The following is a 19330-nucleotide window of genomic DNA, read 5'->3' as shown; positions in this document are numbered from 1 at the left end:
AAGACTCATTTTTTAAAGTGATGGTATCTACAAAGTAAGTATTTTCTGAGTATTATATTTGCCCTTACATTTCAATAATGCAGTCTGTGCAAGCAGACTGAATTGACATTTGTCTCCCTATGTATAGTCCTAATGGCCGTAGAACTATTTACAGCAAACAGACGGTGCTAAATTACCTTCTCATCCTTCTGGTTAACAAGTTGGAGAATAGGAAGGGCACTCTACAATTCTTGATAACAGGATCAAAGGAAAATATTTGCCCTCTTGGAAATTTTGTGACAAATTCAAATGTGTTCGATAATTTCCTCATTCTCCATGTTGCATTCCCAATCGATATTAGTGATGACATCAAGTTCCTGTTTATTAAGATTGAGAGTGTTGGTGATCTCCTGTAAAGTACAAAACCAGAATAACCAAGGCAATTCACCAAGTGAAGGTGGTCCCAAAGTACAGTTCAATAAAGTTCCAGAATTTGGTCATATGACAGTGAATAAATTGGCAGTTCAATTCCAGGTTAGGATAGTTTGCAGTTTCATGGAAATTTGCAGATTACGGTTCTTTCGTTGCCTGCGTCATAGCTGGGAGAGATCATGAGTTTGAAATGTCCTGTCTGATGAGCAAACCAGTTGTAATCCTGCATTTGTATTGGAGGGAGTGATCACAGAAGTGAGAGGGTTGAGTACTGAGTACTGAGCAAGTGTGTGCTTTCTCTTAAACGGTGTCAACTTCTGGAACGCTGCCTTGTTGAAAGCCTTTGCAAAGTAACGAAACGAGTTACTTACATATGAATCCTTCTCACCAGCTGCCATTGCTGTAATATTTATTCAGTTGTCCAGTTTCCGAGCAATGGTTAACCCCAAGATGTTTTCACGGATTTATAACTGTAAAGGAATTGAATGTTGAAGGTCAATGATTCCTTTATCACGTTCTGAAGAAAGATTGACTGACAGTCATGCGGAATATTTTTTTCACTCAATCATCACTCCAGCCAGAAAGTTTCCCAATTTACTGTTTTATGTGGACAAACATGGTTTTAAACATCTTATAGAATGACGTAAACTTTAGAACATAAATATCTCTTCATAGATTGAAAAAATTAACAAATATAAACAAAAATTAACAAATATTAACACATGAAAAGAATTTTCAATAATTGTTACAATACAGGGTTAACCCCCCCCCCCCCCACCAACCCCCCCCCCCCCCCCCCCCGCTAAGTTAAACCAGCCATACAGAAAATGTTCACCTTCCGCCATAATTTGTTAAAATTCGAGAGGCAAAGAACTATCCCAGAGATCATTACTTTCTAAAAATAAAGTCCAACAGAGATTAGGGGTTAGTCAACATGGCTTTGAGCGTGGGAAATCATGTCTTACAAACTTGATTGAGTTTTTTGAAGAAGTAACAAAGAGGACTGATGAGGGCAGAATGTTGGACGTGATGTATATGGACTTCAGTCAGGCATTCGACAAGGTTCCCCATGGGAGACTGGTTAGCAAGGTTAGAGGAGTGATAAAGACTGCTGTGGTTATCATGGATTCCACCTGACAATCTTTCAAAGTCTCCGACTCTCTATCTGTCCATATCCCGCATTTCCCATTTCTTCTCTTTGAAAGGGCTAACATTCGGATATAGTTTGTGAATGTAGCTGCTGACAGCCTTTCTGCCCCCGGCTGGATAAGGGTTCAGATTCTCCAGATAATGTGTCTGTCACGTTGGCCTCTGGTAAAGTGACATTTCTTCCCTCCAAATATTACGAGCCGATAAAAATTCAAATATAGATCATAATCCACCAGAAATAAACGCGGTTGCATCTCAACTGTGCGTCGACAATAATGTATTTGCTGTTGGTGTAAAAGGAATAAATGATACGGTGGGAAACGAGAGTGATCAGGTCGTGCTGTATGTGCCACTACCACAACATTCCCCAGCAAGTCTGCAGTATTTGAAGCATCACCTCGTTAAGCACAAGAAATTGGGAGTGAAGGATTGAGAATAAAAGAGGAGGAGAAGCAAAGCATTGTGCAACAGAGGAAACAAATTCCAGTTCTAATCAATAGTTTGTGAGAAACTGCATTCTTAAATGCAACTGAACAAGTGATCACCAATTCGTGGCAGGCTGAGATCAAACACAGGAAGAATGCTGAGCCACTTGATCTGCAATGCAGAATTTTCGTATAGTTGAAGCAATGGGCCATCGATGCAGTGTAAACACAAGGTTGGGATTTGAAACCAGGATTGCCTGCTTATTAAGCAGACGATATTCACCGACTAAACCACTGCTCCAAGCTCCACGGGCTCTTGCTACAGCCGTTCATGCAGTTTCTCTGTGACTTGATCACATTAACTCGGAAAATTGTTTTCGTTACCAACGTTGCTAAGTGCGAATTTCGATCAAACACCGCTTTTGGCAAAGAAAATGCAAGTCCACAAATGAACATCCTCCACTGAAAATGCACAGAATCATCTCTTGAATTGATTTCAAACTGATACTTTCACCTGTTTAAACTGACGGCTTAAAGAGTATGCATTCATGTTCTCGGGGCCCATGAAAAGCGTTACTACACCCAGAAGGAACCTCACACCAAAAGGAAAGGAGTCATTGGGGTGAATCAACCAGGAGTCGTGTGTGAATAAGTTAAACAGTGTGCAGTAAAGGCTGACCCATTAGCATGGGCACTGGCCTTGCATCACCAGCTCTTCAGTCACTTCCTGCCTCATTCCTCCTCGACATGATTGCTTTTCATTTTTATTTTACTGCGCTGCTCCACTTCTCCACTTATTACCGACCGATTGCAGATGTCTTATTGGAACCTACAACTTATTCAAAGAATACTAGGGTGGTAATGATCGGGGATTTTAACTTTTCAAAGATATACTGGGATTGCCATAATGCTAAGTGTTTAGATGGCAAGGAATTTGTTTGGCGTGTACAAGAATATTTTCAGATTCAGCATATGCATATTCTTAATGGAGAAGGTGGAAACCTTGGTCTACTCTTGGGAAATAAGGCAGGCAGCTTACAGGAGTGTCAGTTTGGGGGAACACGATGGGACCAGCGATCATAATCGTTTTCGTTTTTATCTACTGAAGATCTAACAAAGAGGATTGATGAGGGCAGAGCCGTGGACGTAATCTATCTGGATTCCAGTAAGGGTTTTGACGAGGTTCCAAATGGGAGATTGTTTAGAAAGGTTAGATCACATGAAATGCAAAGAGAAGTAACCATTTGGTGATAGAACTGGGAAGATGGCACCAGACAGAGGGATGTGGTGGAGTGTTTCGTTTTCGACGTGAGGTCTGTGACCAGTGCTGCGCCACAAGGATCATTGCTGGGTACACTACTTCTCGTCATTCCCTACAACTTTTAGAAACCGATTCATGGTTTGTGGACTTCACTCACTGAGATAGTATTCACTTCCCATCCCTAATTACCTCCGAGATTGAGGTGGTGAGTTACTTTCATCGCATTAACTCTGCAGGTCATTGGTAACATTCACTGATCAGTGACATTCTCCTCACAGCGGCTCTGCCTCTGCTGCGGTCACTCTCAGAAACAATGAGCCTGGTTTCCTGCCTCGAATCGACAAAGGTCTGAAAGAATCGAATAGGGAAAGGATTAACTCAGATTACAACGGATTTTAATTAGATGTTTCAATGAGCCGAGGAGTTGCAGATGAAGATTGAAATTGAAATGTTGTATATTGAAAAGTCAAATCAGTGCAGGACTTTTTACACTTAATGTTAAGATCCTCGGCAGTCTTGCTGAATAAACAGACACTAGAGTGCAGATTCATATTACATTGGAAGTGTAGTTGCAGGTACATAGAATAGTGAAGAAGGCGATCATTATGGTTGCCTGCATTGTTCAGTACATTAGGCTTCGACGTTCAGAAGTATTTTCCGGCTGTACAAGACATTGTTCGGTACTTTTAGAACACTACTTGCAATTCTGATGACCTTACAACTGAAAGGATGTTGTGAATATTGAAATGCCTCATAAAAGCTTGACAAGAAAGATTCCCCGACTGGAGGGTTGCGCTACAGTGAGAGGCTAAATAGGTTCAAGCTATTTCCCCGAAAGGTCTGATGCTGCGAGGTGAGGTCTATAAAGTCATGAGAGGTGGATTGGATAATTAGAGAAGGTATTTTCTCGGAGTGGGGAAGTTAAAGACTACAGGGCACAAGTGTACGGTAAGATGGGAAAGTGTTTCAGCAGAGTTGCTTATGTACAACTTTCCTATCTCCCTCCACTGGTTTGGATTTTCCAGCTCCTCTGTGATGTAAAGGAAACAAGCTGGTTAGAATGTCATTCGGCAGACTGTCCGTCATTTCTTCAGTAGCAGTTCCCACATGGCTGAGATTTCAGTCCACACGTTAATATTTGTGAATGTATGAGACCACGAGTCAAGAGATTCGTCTGAGTCTATGAATGAATTCATTCAGTGTGTTGACTGAATGAGCCGCAACTGCTCTCAGAGCTTAAAAACTCAAATATCTGAGCTGCTCTAAAACATGATTGAGGATTTAATGATTCTCAGTCCTGCAGGTTTAGAAACGGCACACAGCATCCCAATGATACTTTCCAGAGCCTACTTTGGGATACATTTGACAGACAGCGTACAGATGTTCACTATGACACCAGCAAATGAGAGCGCTCGTTGACATTGAACCAGCCTTTCTTCACACAGAAATCAAATGCGGTGCTACTTTTACAGAAAGGATAAGTGTATGGTAACTGTAGTACTAAACAGGATGGCCATGAATGCTGTACACATTTGGCGGATATTCAGGACCAGAGAGGAGAGAAGCCGAACAACGTTAGTGCTTAATAATAATTCTATTCCTTTTCCCAACTGTGGCAGATAGGGACGAGCAAATTCAAAGCATATAAATGTCGCTCATGGTTACTGGAATTATTCAAAAGTAAAGAAAATTACGTGAAAAAATATTTACAAGGATGATGTTAGGTTTGGACTGTAATGTGAGGCTGACTAGGCTGCAACAACTTTCCCTGGAGCGTCGGGACTGAGGAAAGTTCATAATTGCACTCTGGAATAGAATGGCCATCGGTGGTGTAGACAATGGCGCTTATTCAGGACCAGAAAGGACAGAAATTATAAAAAAAAAAAATTCACACAGCAATTAATTAGACTTGTAATCGTTTTCAACACGACAGCAGTATTGAGGGGTTAAATTCAAATAAAAGGTTTGCTGGTGGGATCTGCATGAAAACCCTATGCACGACAGCTCTGACGACTTCCGCTGGTAACAAGGGAGCACCAATATTTCTGCCTGAATCTGATATGGGCCGCTTTTGCACCGAAGGCAAATGGATATTTCTACTTTGCAGAAAGGATCAGGCCCGCTGACTGCACTCCTAAAAATGGTGAAAAGAAGGTGCTGGAAACATGCATGCATATCCGGGATGAAGAAGAAGGGGAATCTGACAAAACCGCGCACTGCAATTAATTGGATTTATAATCCCTTTCACCACAATAGCAGACTTGGGCGGGGACATCTGAAGCAAGGTTTACTAGCAACTACAGCAAGCAACAAGGTCTACTGATGTTATCACACGTTCTTTCTTCACGGCCATTTGAAGCAGAGATCCATTCCATGGGAGGTGAACATTGTAATCACGCCCCCTACAAATACAACGGAGCCATAGCCCCGATCGATCTGTCCCCTGGCGGGGATTATTTTGCTTCAAAGAGATTAGTTTTTCAATGGGGGACAGAAATGGAGCTCATTCACGCATATGGATGGTGTAACAGCTGTACGTAAATGTGCAGGGAGCCGGATTCAGGCACACACTGTGAAAGGGAGTGAATCCTAGATCCAGGAAGACCACGTCTTAATGGAGATATACTGGAGAATGGGTTTGAGAATCATATGAAACATGATCGTTTGGCAGAGCAAGCTAGATGCACTGAAAGACCTAACCGGGCTATTATATCTTATGGTCTAAGGCCTCTGAAATTTAGGAAGAATGGAACAGAGTTAAATGCTTGTGTTAATTACCTCAAGTCAGAACTTAGCATTTTTAGAGATGGCTCCAGATTAGAGTGATGCTGGAAAAGTACAGCAGGTCCGGTAGCATCCGAGGAGCAGGAAAATCGACGTTTCGGGTAAAAGCCCTTCATCAGTATTAGAGGCAGGGTGCCTGTAGAGTGGAGGGATAAATGAGAAGGGTGTGGGCGTGGGGAGAAAGTAGCATAGAGTAAAATAGGTGAATGGAGGTGGGGCTGGACGGACCCTACAACGAAGGATATATTTCCCTCTCCACCCATTTCCACTTTCCCTCCGTAACTACCTGGTCAGGTCCACGCACCCCAACAACCCACTCTCCCTTCCTGACACCCTCCCCTGCCACTGCAGTAATTGCAAAGCCTGCGACCACACCTCTTCCCTCACCTCCATCCAAGGGCCCAAAGGAAACTTCCACATCCATCAAAGTTTTACCGGTACATCCATCAGTATCATTTATCGTATCTGTTGCTCCCAATGTGGTCTTCTCTACATTGAGGTACGTGGACGCCTCCTAGAAGACCACTTTAGTGAACATCTCCTGAACAGCTGCACCAATCAACCCCACTGCCCTGTGGCCCAACATTTCAACTCCCCCTCACACTCTGCCGAGGACATGCAGGTCCTGGGACTCTTCCACCGCCGCTCCCTCACCACCCGACGCCTGGAGGTATAATGCCTCTTCTTCCGCCTCGGAACACTTCAACCCCTTGGCATCAAAGTGGACTTCACCAGTTGCCTCATTTCCCCTTCCCCCACCTCACCCCAGCTCCGTCTTTCAGCTCAGCACCGCCCTCATGACCTGTCCTACATGCATATCTTCCTTTCCATCTATCCACTCCACCCTCCTCTCTAACCTATCACCTCCATCCCCAGGCCATTCACCTATTGTACTCTATGCTCCTTGCCCCCCACCCCCACCCACTCTCATTTATCTCTCCACTCTGCAGAGCACCCTGCCACTCTTCCTGATGAAGGGCTTTTGCTCGAAACGTCGATTTTCCTGCTCTTCGTATGCTGCCTGACCTGATGTGCTTTTCCATCACCACTCTAATCTCGACTCTGGTTTCCAGCATCTGCACTCCTTGTTTTTACCTATGTTTAGAGTGGCACAGGTTTGAAACAAATCTCGACACTGGGAAAATGGTCGGTGAAGAAATAATAAAAGAGAGGCTGAGTATGAACGGGGAAGACAGGACAGATTCAATCAAAAGGGTAGGTTGGAGAAAGACAGAGCAAGACAGACATGGAATGAAAAAGCGTCACTGACACCACAATTTAACGCTGTTTTCATTTCCCGGATGCTGCAGACCTTCTGAAATTTTCCAGAAATTTATGTTTGTGCTACACAAACAGACAATGCGAGATTGATCTTGGATCAACCTAGGCTGTGGGAATGTTGGATCTCCTATTCGCCCAGATCTCTCCTGTCCAACACTGAAACCTCGCAATCCTGCCCAATAGCCACACCCGCTACAGAGAATAAACTGTCCGTTGTGTAAAAACACATCAGCACACAATAAAAGTATTTTCCGTATGAATTGGGAAACGTGCAGGGAGAGTTCCTTTCGCTTTCCATCAGAACATTCTGAATTGACATGGAGCCGTCAGTAACTCCAGAAAACGGCCATTCTCATTCCGTGACTCTGAACAGTTTGATTAGTGCACGGTTGGATTTTAACTGTTGGAAGGCTCATCAATCATCGTATATGTGGCTGCACTAATAAACTTGACTCTGGCACTTCCAGTGGCGATACCGCAAGTAAAACAGAGAGCTGGGATCCGATTAAAGCGTCAAAGCTGCCAGCGAAGGGCTCGAACTCACGTACTTGAAAGTAAAAGTCACAAGTAACAACGGAGCAAGCGACACCAGACTCAATTGGCAAGGATCCAGTTTAGCCTCCCAAACACAAATAACATCATTCACACTTTCCACTTCTCAGCTGTTATTCCGTCAGAATCTTACAATCTATATCAGCACACGTTTATGAATCAATCTTAATATTTTAATATTTTTGCCCTCATCTTTAAGGCACTGATGGGATTCGCAGTCGCTCTGGCAGATGGTGAATCCAGTCATTTCTGTTTCAGCCTGCAGAGAATCCAACCTGCCTGAAAGTCCTCACTGTCCACATTTTCTTTGTTCTACCTGCCCACACATTTTACTGAAGTTTGGTTAAAAAAACGTTCTAAGAAAGAAAACAATATTCTGAAGCCGTTACCAAATTAAAGTGGAACATTTGTCCCTTTCACCGGGGAAGCACCGTCCATGATGAAAGATTTTCTCTAAGATGAGTCGAGGCTTGGGCAGGAAGCCGCTGATTGAAGCTGCAGTGGCTGCTTTCAGCTGACAGCGGTGGATTGGAGGGAATGGGGTCAAATCCAGGTCAGTGTCCCACTCTCACTGCTTGTGGATTCGGCGTGAATCATCGATGGGTTCTCGTGAGTGCAATGTCGGTACATAGTTGGTCAGAAAAAGCAGAAAAAAGTTTGTCACAGGAAAAACTGGCATCAAAAGCAGAGATGTCCATTCCCGTCAAACAGGGTGCCGACGAGTTGTTGGACAATAGGAGAGGTCACTGTTTGCCGAGTCTGTCGCTATTTTGACCAATTTTATCACCGAGAGAGTCAGAGCGCTGAGGAGCCGCAAACACCTAAGGGCATTCATCGCAACCTGCGTATGTCTTTGCTAGCAATTGCCTGGAGTATTCCACCCACGGTTTTGGTAGCAGAGGAATTCTAAACCATGACTCCATGTAGATTGGAACTCCAGCAACTCGAAATGCTCACCCACAACATTAAACAAAGCAGCAATACCAAATTCGTCACGGCTACTGCTCCGTCATCACTTAACTTCAGGCACTTACACCTCCACACAATCAAGGACAACCCTGGAGTAAGTAAGAAAATGTTTGTCAGGATTTTGCCAGTTTGCAGGGTTTGGACTGCAGCGCGAAGCTGAATAGGCTGCAATAATTTTCCCAGGAGCCTCAGGCTGAAGGATGGCCTTACAGAAGTTCGTAACATCCTGAGGGAGGCGGAGCGAGTGATCTTTTTTCGCAAGGCAGGCGAGTCCCAAACCTGAGAGCATAGGTTAAAGGTGAGACCCGCAAAAATTAACTGGTGTCTGAGTGCCATTGTTTTACACACAGAATGCTTTGAATGTGTGGAATAAATTGCCAGAAGAAGCGGCAGAGTCTGGATGACTCACAGCATTTCAAAAGCATCTGGATAGTTATATGAACAGGAAGGATTTAGAGGGATAAGGGGCAAATGTTGGCAAATAGGGCTAGATTAATTTCGGATATCTGTTCAGCAGGGATGCGTTGGAATGGAGGGTAAGTTTCTGTGCTCAGCACCTCTGAGATCTATTCATTCAGATTTCCCTCCGCGTCCTCATCTCATGTGCTTCTTGTGCAGGGAGATTTACTGCCTTCTGAAGAGATACAAAATCAACACACCTGGATGTCTCATCCGATCAGGCATTGGGATCCGAAGTGCGATACTCACTGGCTCTGTCGAATGCATCTTGAAACCTTTTGTACAAGTGACCCCTAGATTCTGTTTCAACAAACGGACTTTGACCTCACACCTTCAATGCAGCATCTGAGCTGAGATGGCACCTATTGTTAAAGTTACCCTGAGAATTTTATTTTTAAAACATCTGACGTTTACATACAAAAGAAGCAAAACTTATGTGGTCATTGTAAAGTTTAACGACTTACAGAATATCCAGTTTTTTTTTCAATCATTCATTTCAGTGGCCTTTCACAGTAATCTTTTGTTATAAATTCTATGTCTAATGATCCTATATTCCACAATCACCTGATGAAGGAGCAGAGCTCCGAACCTTCGTGCTTTTGAATAAATCTGTTGGACTATAACCTGAAGTTATGTTATTTTTAACTTTGTTCATCTCAATCCAACGCTAGCACCTCCAAATCTTTACTACACACTGTTTACACTAAATCTCATACCTCCAGATCAATTCGCCACAATGACCCTTTTCTTCTTGAAGTTAGGTTGGTCACGGAAAGATGAAGACATCATCTTTATCCTGTCAGTCAATGGAAGAACAGATTGTCTTTTTCTGTCAGTTTCGAGTGGACAATGTTCACCGTGAATGCTTTGTTTTTGCAAAAGCACATTTAAATGCAATTCTGACTGAGCAACATTGATACAGAAAACACATTTCCGAGTTACTGTGGTCAAGGGATTAAGGCACTGCACAAAGGCTTGGCAAGCTGCCCTGGTGGTGTGGCGCTGTGTCTCAGTTTGTAAATTGCTTTCATGGTGAATAGGAGATGTGGTTTCAAGTACTAATAGTGCTAGTGTATTCTGAAAAAGGCGTGCTACTTTAATTTCTCGCATGCCACGTGTTGTACATCAGCCAACTAAGGGTCTTATTTGAGTCTCAGCCTGTTTTTGTGATGCTGCTTCAGTTCCCGGGTTTATTTCAACCATTTGATATTTTTACTTCCTCACTGTTAATTCAACATGGAGTTCCTTTCCTCTGGTTGACAAGCGCTTGTGCTTCTCCTCCACTTCTCCACTTTTATTATCTGCCCTTCATTCCCGGTTTTTTGGGAATAACGAGGTGAGGCAGGAGAGATGACAGACTTGCCGGGGAGTGTTGTGGTAATGGCACATGCACCAAGAACTGATCATCCTAATTCTCTGCCCTCACCATTTATTCATTCTACCCCAACCGGGAATATGTTGTTATACTCCTTTTGTTGTGAATTATCCTGCAATAGCGTTTTTGTTTCTGTTGGATTCGAAACTCTATTTAGAATTGGAAAGGATCATAATATTTCGGGTTAGAAATGACTTCTTTCCTCAAGCATAAGCGAAAGACACATTATTCGGAGAATGTGAGCCCAATTCCACACATGTCATAAAGAAGGCAGAACGCTTCTCAGCAGTTCCACTCTCAAACTGTCTCCAATTGTCAGACTTTTCGAAGAGCAGGAATACGAATTGGCAGATATGGAAAGACAGAGATTCAGAGAATGTGAAAGAGCCACAGTTGGATGTACAGAGAAAGAAACACAAATGGAGAGGCATATTGAGGTAGACACTGAAAGGACCAATTCTCTGCTCGACATATCTGCTAACTGAAAGAAGCGAAAAGAAAGAAAGCTACACATTTAAGCACAGCCTTTTAACAGCTCCGATCAATGGAGCCTGTAAAGTCCGTTTGAATTTGCAACGTTCATGGTTGTAAGGTAATGTGAGATTTTGTTAACTATCCTGAAAGATAAAATTGATCATTTTCGCAGTAGTAGCATGTAGAAATGTACAACGCTCCTGATTCTGCTGGACTGAAACATTAACTCTGCTTCTCTTGACAAACGTTGTCAGGCCTATTGAGTTTCTCTCTCAATTGTTGACTTTGGTTCAGATTTCAAGAAACTGCAGCTCTTTGTTCTATGTTAAACTTAATAACGTTTCGGACAAAGCTAATGATTTTCCAACTTCGGAAAATCGGTCAAAATCGATATGTTTGCAGAACGGAACACTCTGACCAGAAAACAAACCTGTGCCCCAGCGATGAGAACACGAAATTTTAACTACGATATTACAATGGAAGGCGACAGAAACTGTCGCATCTATTCTCAATGAAACCACTTTTGCCGATTCATTTCGGATCATTTCGCTGCAGATTAGTTTCTAGCTGTCTTCGAGTTATGAAAGAATATGAAAAGCCATTCAGCCCATTGTGCAGTGCGGCTCATGAGAGATCCATATATTTTAGTCCCAGTTTCCAGCTTCAGCACATAATACTATGTTTTCGAATGTTTCCAGTGCAAAAGTCAAAGAGATTATCGCCTCAATCTTTATTTACACAACAATGTGATTGAATTGTACATCGTCATACTGAGGTGAAACCCCCTTGAGAAAGCCATCCTCATTTTCACCCAGTGAGGGAGTCACACAAATACATGCCGTGAGAGGTTCAGGGTTTCGGGATTATACCAACTCCTTGTCCTTCACTTCCACTCTCCGCCCGGCCTTCCCCACTTACAAATTTCTATGACAACAGGCAGCTTTAGGTAGAATACAGGCCAGTACTACAGACTATGAGAAACCTTGCAGAGATCTGGAATTTTAAATTGACAATACTGCCAACATACTACTTCCAAATTTGAAAACAGACTGATGCAAACCCTACAGCTCTTCAGAACCTGACAAATAAGGACCTGTCATGCAGTAGTCTGACATTGAGCTGCAATACACTTAAATGCAACTTAGAAATTAGAAAACCCACTGATCCAATCACTGCAGCTATGGAGAACATAATCAAACATCAACGACTAACAATGACAAAGCAGCACATTACACTCGAATCAGGTAGAAATCGCGCCTACAACACGCTGGCAGCACGCTGGCTCAGGGTTTGGGGTGGCACAGGTGGCTCAGTGGTTAGCACTGCTGCCTCACAGCACCATAATCTCAGGTTCGGTTCCCACCTCAGGCAACTGTCTGTGTGGAGTTTGCATATTCTCCCTGTATCTGCGTGCGTTTCCTTCCACAGTCCAAAGATGTGCAGGTCAGGTGAATTGGCCATGCTAAATTGCCCATAGTGTTAGTGCATTAATGAGAGGGAAAGGGGACTGGCTGGTTTACTCTTCGGAGGGTCGGACTTGTTGGGCTGAAGGCCTTTTTCCACACTGTAGGGAATCTAATCTAATCTAAAGACACAATAAGCGTTCTGTTATATATTAAGCCACTGGGGCAAAAGGCAGCCCTATTCGGGCAGGTATTTGATATGTAATGAAAACATGGACATGAGTGGGCACAGCAATCTCAAAGTGAACAACAAGCAAAGATAATCACCGTTGCTGCGTCACTTCGAAAGTCGCAGTGTGTGAACAATTGACTGACAGTGGTCGAGGAAACACATTTATCCTCAGGTGCCTGCTTCAGGGTCTTCTGCTCCTTTGCAGAAGTCTCCAGCATTTTAATCACAGTCACTACGTGATTTCAGATCCACTCCAGTGCAATATAATTTCATACATTGCGTCATGGCCTCTTCCAGTCAAGACCCTGGACAATTGTGGGTGAAATCTCTGTTCATTTCAAGCCCTGGATCTACAATCAGGCGAAATGAATGTCGCGTTTTATTGGTGCCACATCTTCACCGCAACCCAGCAACTCAAAACGAAGTCTAGTTTGCATCACTCTGTTCTGTACATCCCTGCCTTACATCAGCTGACCAACATCAGATTACCAAAGCTCTGCTGTATTTACATTGATTATATGAACTGTTTAGAAACTGGTAGAGAGAAACTTGCTGGCAATGAAGGTTATGAAGTGAAGGACATGCACAAGAGTGTGTACACGTAAGGTCACAATGGTTACTGTCAGAATCACTGGGAGTCACCGCTGATGTGTCCTTGTTTGCATCGCTCAGACCGGGATGCAATTTACATTCAGGAAATTAAGATTTATTTCTCGTCTTCTGAATTTTCTGAATGAAAACGCGTTCCTCATTACAGACAGAATACACACCCGGATCCTACTGGAATCACTTCGCTGATTGTTTACATACATTGCGAACTACAATGGTAGCTGATGCATAGGAAAGCAACTACTGCAAACCACCGTCCTATCATCTTATCTTCTTGAGTCATCTCGGAAGTATCTCGATGTTCCTTCAGTGTCGCTGAGTCTAAATTCAGAAACTCCGACCCTAGTTTTATCATGGATGTACCCCGTGCTCAGGAGTTCAATGGTTCACGAAAGTAACCCATCACTGCCATCTCTGGGGTAATTAGGGATGAGTCCTATTCCAGTCAGTGATATCTATATCCCAGGAATGCGTTTCTTAAAATGGCAGGTTGAAATTGGACACCTGCAATAGATCAGTAGCGAGCTGAGAAGTGGAGCAGGGCAGTAAAATAGAAGTGAACGACAATGATGAATGGTAGGCATGAGACAAGATGTGATTGTAGATCCGGTGGTGCAAGTCCCAATGTCAGTGCTAATGGGTATGCCTTTACTGAAAATTGTTTACGTTGACTCACACATTACCCCTGATCAATGCATGGCAATGACACTGTTCCTTTTCATGTGAGGTTCCCTCTGTGTGTATTAAAGTTGTCAGTACGTCCCGAGAGGATGAATAACGTCCTCTTTTTTCTGTAGGTTAAACATGTAAAACTACCAGTTTGAAGGCAATGCAAGAGGAAATTGTCCATTTCTGTGTCTTTTCAGTGGAGAATGTTCAAACGTGAAATGTCTGGTTCTGCAAAAGCGGGGTTTGATTGCAAATCACACTGAGCAACATTGATGCAGAAAATGCATTTCCGATTTACTGTGGTCAAGTAGCAAAGAAACTGTACACAAGGATGGGAAAACTCGTTTGTAGCGCGATGCCGTTTGCTTCATTAGATAAAGCACCTCCCTGGTAAATAGCTGACCAGAGGCTCCACTCACAGGTGTGCCTGATTGCTGTGTTGAAGGCTCGTTGTTTCACTTTTTCGGACGTGTCCTTTTGCTGATCAAGCGACACAGCATCCTGTTTTAGTTAGAGCCTTTTTATGGTTTGCCAATCCCGCTCCTTTTTCCTCGTTTAGTTCGAGCAGTGTACTTCCTCGTGAATACGTGAAACATGTAGTTTCTTTCCACTCTTCCAAATCATATCTACTTCTCCTCCACTTGTATTCACTTTCCTTCATTTCGGGATTGTTGGGAGTAAGGAGATGAGGCAGGAGACACTGCAGAAAAGCTGTGGAATGCTGCCGTCATGGCAATGATGCCACAAGTGGATTACCCTTATTCTCTGCTGTCACCGTTCTTTCATTTTCGATCATCATTAATGCCTCCATGTTCTCCTATTGCTGTGCTTTTTTTTCTATTGGATAAGGAACGTAGCTTGAACTTCGAAAGTGTTACAACATTTTCAGGAAGACCTGCCTCCTTACCTCACATGCAAGTGGCAGACGTAATATCCTAAGAATGTGAGCCCAGTTCCACAGCCTTCTGCTCGGGGCCAAAATACCTCTCAGCAGCTCCACTCTCAGATTGTCGCTGAATGTTAGGCATTTCTAAGAGCAGAAATTGGAAACGAATGATATGGACAAATAGAGGGTCGAAGAATGTGAAAGAGGGTGAGGTGGATACACAAAGTTAACTATCACCCTGAACCCTCTCCTAACCATGTCACTATCACACTGACCCCCTCACACTAACCCTCGTCACTAACATCCTGACCCCCTCACACTAACCACGTCACTATCATCCTGACCCCCTCACACTAACCACGTCACTATCACCCGACCCCCACACACTAACCACGTCACTATCACCCTGACCCCCTCACACTAAACACGTCACTATCACCCTGACCCCCACACACTAACCACGTCACTATCACCCTGACCCCCACACACTAACCACGTCACTATCACCCTGACCCCCTCACACTAAACACGTCACTATCACCCTGACCCCCACACACTAACCACGTCACTATCACCCTGACCCCCTCACACTAACCACGTCACTATCTCCATGAGCCCCTCACACTAACAACATCACTATCTCCCTGACCCCTCACACTAACCATGTCACTATCACACTGACCACCTCACATTAACCATGTCAGTATCACCCTTACCACCTCACATTAACCAAGTCACAATCACCCTGACCTCCTCACACTAACCACGCCACTATCACCCTGACCCCCTCACACTCACCACGTCACTGTCTCCCTGAGCCCCTCACACGAACAACATCACCATCACCCTGATCCCTCACACTAAACATGTCACTGTCACTCTGATCCCATCACAATAACCACGTCACTATCACCCTGACCCCTCTACTAACCATGTCACGATCACACTGACCCCCTCACACTAACCACGTAACTAAAATCCTGACCCCCTCACACTAACCACATCACCATCACCCTGACCCCTCTACTAACCATGTCATTATTACACTGACCCCCTCACACTAACCACGTCACTATCACCCTGACCCCCACACACTCACCACATCACTAACATCCTGACGCCCTAACACTAACCACATCAATATCACACTGACCCCCTCACACTAACCACGTTACAATCTCCCTGAGCCCCTCACACGAACCACGTCACTATCACCCTGACTCACTCCCACTAAACATGTCACAATCACCCTGAGACCCTTACTCGAATGACGTCACTATCACGTTTACCCCCTCACACTCACCACGTGACTATTACCCAGACCCCCACGAACCAAGTCACTGTCAACCTGACCCCCTCACAATAACCCTGTCACTATCACCCTGACCCCCTTACACTAACCAAGTCATGATCACCCTGACCCCCTCACACTAATCACGTCACTATTACCCTGGCCCCTCACACGAACCCTGTCACTATCTCCCTGACCCACACACGCTCACCAATTTACTCTACCCTGTCCTCCTTACACTAACCACGTCACTATTACACTAACCCCGTCACAATCACCCTGACCGCCTCACACTGACCATGTCACTGTCGCTCTGACTCCCTCACATTAACCACGTCACTATCACCCTGACCCGCTTACACTAATCACGTCACTATCACCCTGACCCCCACACACTCACCACATCACTAACATCCTGACGCCCTCACACTAACCACATCAATATCACACTGACCCCCTCACACTAACCACGTTACAATCTCCCTGAGCCCCTCACATGAAGCACGTCACCATCACCCTGACCCCTCACACTAACCATGTCACTATCACCCTGATCCCCTCACACTAACCACGTCACTCTCACCCTGACCCCCACACACTAAACACGTCACTATCGCCCTTACCTCTCATACTAACCATGTCACTATCACACCGACCACCTCACACTAACCACGTCACTATCACCCTTAGCCCTCCCACTAACCGTGTCATTATCACACTTACTCCCTCACAATTACCACGTCACTATCACACTGACCCCCTCTCACTAACCATCACTATACCCTGACCCCTCAAACTAACCATGTCACTATCACCCTGACCCACATACAGTAACCAGGTCACAAACCCCCATGACCCCGGTGCACTAATTACAACACTGTCACCCTGACACCATTACATTCACCATGTCACTATCACCCTGATCCCCTCACACTCACCACGTCACTATTACCCTGACCCCCTCACACTTATCAAGTCACTATCACCCTGACCCCCTGACTTTAACCATGTCACTATCACACTAACCCACTTACACTAATCACGTCACTGTCACCCAGACCCCCTCACACTAAACACATCATTATCACCCTGACCCCCTTACATTAACCACGGCACTATCACACTGACCCCTTCACACAAACCATGTCACTATAACACTGACCCCTCACACTTACCACGTTACTATCACCCTGACCCCCTCCAACTAACCATTTCACAATCACCCTGAGACGTTTACTCGAAACGCGTCACTATCACGTTTACCCCCTCACACTCACCATGTGACTATTACCCAGACCCCCACGAACCAAGTCACTGTCAACCTGATCCCCTCACAATAACCCTGTCACTATCACCCTGACCCCCTTACACTAACCAAGTCACGATCACCCTGACCCCCTAACACAAATCACGTCACTATTACCCTGCACCCCAAACACTCATCAATCTACTCTACCCATTCCTCCTTACACTAACCACGTCACTATTGCCCTGACCCCCACACACTAACCACGTTACTATCACCCTGACCCCCTCCCACTAACCATGTCACAATCATCCTGAGACCCTTACTCGAATCGCATCACTATCACATTTACCCCCTCACACTCACCATGTGACTATTACCCAGACCCCCATGAACCAAGTCACTGTCAACCTGATCCCCTCACAATAACCCTGTCACTATCACCCTGACCCCCTTACACTAACCAAGTCACTATCACCCTGACCCCATAACACTAATCACATCACTATTATCCTGACCCCCTCACACTAACCCCGTCACTATCTCCCTGAACCCCACACACTCATCAATTTACTCTACCCTGTCCTCCTTACACTAACCACGTCACTATTGCCCTGACCCCCACACACTAACCCCGTCACAATCACCCTGACCGCCTCACACTGACCATGTCACTGTCGCTCTGACTCCCTCACATTAACCACGTCACTATCACCCTGACCCGCTTACACTAATCACGTCACTATCACCCTGACCCCCACACACTCACCACATCACTAACATCCTGACGCCCTCACACTAACCACATCAATATCACACTGACCCCCTCACACTAACCACGTTACAATCTCCCTGAGCCCCTCACACGAAGCACGTCACCATCACCCTGACCCCTCACACTAACCATGTCACTATCACCCTGATCCCCTCACACTAACCACGTCACTCTCACCCTGATCCCCTCACACTAACCACGTCACTCTCACCCTGACCCCCACACACTAAACACGTCACTATCGCCTTTACCTCTCATACTAACCATGTCACTATCACACCGACCACCTCACACTAACCACGTCACTATCACCCTTAGCCCTCCCACTAACCGTGTCACTATCACACTTACCCCCTCACAATTACCACGTCACTATCACACTGACCCCCTCTCACTAACCATCACTATAACCCTGACCCCTCAAACTAACCATGTCACTATCACCCTGACCCACACACACTAACCATGTCACAAACCCCCATGACCCCGGTGCACTAATTACGACACTGTCACCCTGACACCATTACATTCACCATGTCACTATCACCCTGATCCCCTCACACTCACCACGTCACTATCACCCTGACCCCCTCACACTTATCAAGTCACTATCACCCTGACCCCCTGATGTTAACCATGTCACTATCACACTAACCCACTTACACTAATCACGTCACTGTCACCCAGACCCCCTCACACTAAACACATCACTATCACCCTGACCCCCTTACATTAACCACGTCACTATCACACTGACCCCCTCACACTAACCATGTCACTATAACCCTGACCCCTCACACTTACCACGTTACTATCACCCTGACCCCCTCCCACTAACCATTTCACAATCACCCTGAGACCCTTACTCGAATCACGTCACTATCACGTTTACCCCCTCACACTCACCATGTGACTATTACCCAGACCCCCACGAACCAAGTCACTGTCAACCTGACCCCCTCACAATAACCCTGTCACTATCACCCTGACCCCCTTACACTAACCAAGTCACGATCACCCTGACCCCCTCACACTAATCACGTCACTATCACCTTGAACCGCTTACACTAATCATGTCA

Source organism: Chiloscyllium plagiosum, unplaced genomic scaffold (genome assembly GCF_037043375.1).
Source record: "Chiloscyllium plagiosum isolate Xiang-an unplaced genomic scaffold, Cpla_swu_hap1 HiC_scaffold_22, whole genome shotgun sequence".
NCBI lineage: Eukaryota > Metazoa > Chordata > Chondrichthyes > Orectolobiformes > Hemiscylliidae > Chiloscyllium > Chiloscyllium plagiosum.
The sequence above is the reverse complement of the archived record's forward strand: the minus strand, read 5'-3'. Positions refer to the sequence as shown.